Source organism: Anneissia japonica, unplaced genomic scaffold, assembly GCF_011630105.1.
Source record: "Anneissia japonica isolate Jap-2015-1 unplaced genomic scaffold, ASM1163010v1 scaffold699_len907043_cov185, whole genome shotgun sequence".
Classification (NCBI taxonomy): Eukaryota; Metazoa; Echinodermata; class Crinoidea; order Comatulida; family Comatulidae; genus Anneissia; species Anneissia japonica.
This window is the reverse complement of record NW_022722982.1, coordinates 891,832-893,936: the sequence shown is the minus strand read 5'-3', so window position 1 is coordinate 893,936 and position 2,105 is coordinate 891,832.

Below are 2,105 nucleotides of genomic sequence, written 5' to 3'. Positions count from 1 at the left end.
AGATGTGTATAAGAGACCGGTATGTATGTTTGTTTGTATGCATGTATGTGTGCGTGTATGTGTTTATGTATGTTTGTTTGTGTTTCAAAATATCTTTATTATTTCAATTTATCATATATATAAATTAGTGGACTGTGGGGGATAGGCAAATAACATTGGAGCTGCAGTGATGACGTCACGATTGACTTATAATATTTATTATAATAAAAGTGTAAAAAATGTATCCTACTGGAGAAGGGCCAATTAAATGACACATTCTTTGCTTTAAGATCTAACAGGATATCACGTAATCCACAGATTTACATGAAAAAGAATATAGGCTATACCATCGTTCCGCAACCTATGGGTCGCGACCCAATGCTTGGGTCGTGGAAAACTTTTGATGGGTCGCATAACATTTTCATATCGTGAAAACCTTACTTAATGCGAACGAGGAAAAACGAAATTACAGTAAACGAAACTGTAATTAAAATGTGGCATGTGCGTCGTGTAATGCGTGCGTTATCAAAGTTTCATGTTAAAAAATACACTATCAAAACATTTGTACTTCAGGTATGACAACCTGGTGTTCATTTCAACTGTGTTTCGCTTTCAGCTGAAAAGTTTTCAAAATGTGTCTATGTCTTCACATCACCCACAGATTTTAAGCAGCAAATGTAGGATTTCTTGTATAGTAAAATGTCAAATCATTCATTTTTACAAACCTTTAACATATTAAAAAATTTGATACCTTACTTAGTTTTGTTAAATTAGTAATTCAAAGTTATATTTTTAAATTTTTATGGGTATTAAATTGATTTTGTTGGTGATAGAATCTTTTGCCAAAAGAATCAAGTGGGTAGTATCTTCTAATACCAGCTAGGCCTATCCCTCGCGCATATAAAACGGTGGACGTGATTTATTGTCTTCGAGTTCGATGGGTCGAGTTCAGAGTACTTAACATGTAATTTGGGTGGTGGTCTAAAAAGGTTGCGGAACGGGGGTGGGGGCTATACTACTGGATCCATCTTAAAATTCCATGTGACCCATCATAAAATTGCCATGCGACCCATCATACAATGTCCATGCACGGGAGCGTATCCACTTTTATACTGACTAAACGTTACCATATAAACATTGTAGTAACATAATAATCTCAGTCAGTGAAGTTTTGTCGGTGAATGTTTCCCTTGAAACTGTAAGTAAAAATACGGACTCTTACCATGAACAACTTTACTACTGATGATTTTGCTATTCCTTTTACAGTAATCAATTTTTTTTCTTTTAACAAGGATTTATTGTTTTGATATATAGAATATATATTTTTTCAATAGCAAACAATAACTATTTTATTTGCAACTCTTTAGTTTTCTTTTGGTAATTTTCAATTTTAATGTACAGTGTCGCAATCAATGTCTTCTTTTTTCACCTAAATGACGTATTTATATGTTTTATATATTGTAATGCAATCAAATTCTGTTGTTCGTTGTCGATTGTAATTTATATACCTGAAAAACTATATATAATAAACTTAATAAATAAATAAGTTAATAATAATATGGCTATGAAAAGTATGTAGCCCTTGTGATATTGGGAACACATGTGCGTATTACTGTATAGGCCTTTCTGGCAATTTTCCAATGGGCCTACGGTTATTGTGAATGGCAACGCGGATGTGTTTAAACAAACTTATGCTTTCTAACGATTATGACACATGGAACTTGTATTCAACAGCAAACATTGATAATAAGTTGCAATATAGTTTAGAGGGGGATTCTGTTTCATTAGGTAGTAAATCGTCTACTTTTTTTTTTTTTTGATAATTTTTGTATTTATTTATCATTTTAATGACCAATACAGTATTACCATTTTCGTGTGTTGTTGCTCTCCCTGAGATCTCTGTAAAAGGGCCTGTACGATACACTTTTTTAGGAGTCAAGCTTACTGTATGTTAATTTTAGCCTATTAACTCAACTTTTAAGTTTAATTTTGTTTTTAATTAATGATTTATATCATTATTTAGGTCTTTATAGTTTAGTTTGTTTAGTTATTTATTGTTAATAAGGTTTTGCTGTACTTATCTTCTGTTTATTGTAAGTTTGATTGCACCACAATTTGTGAGTGCT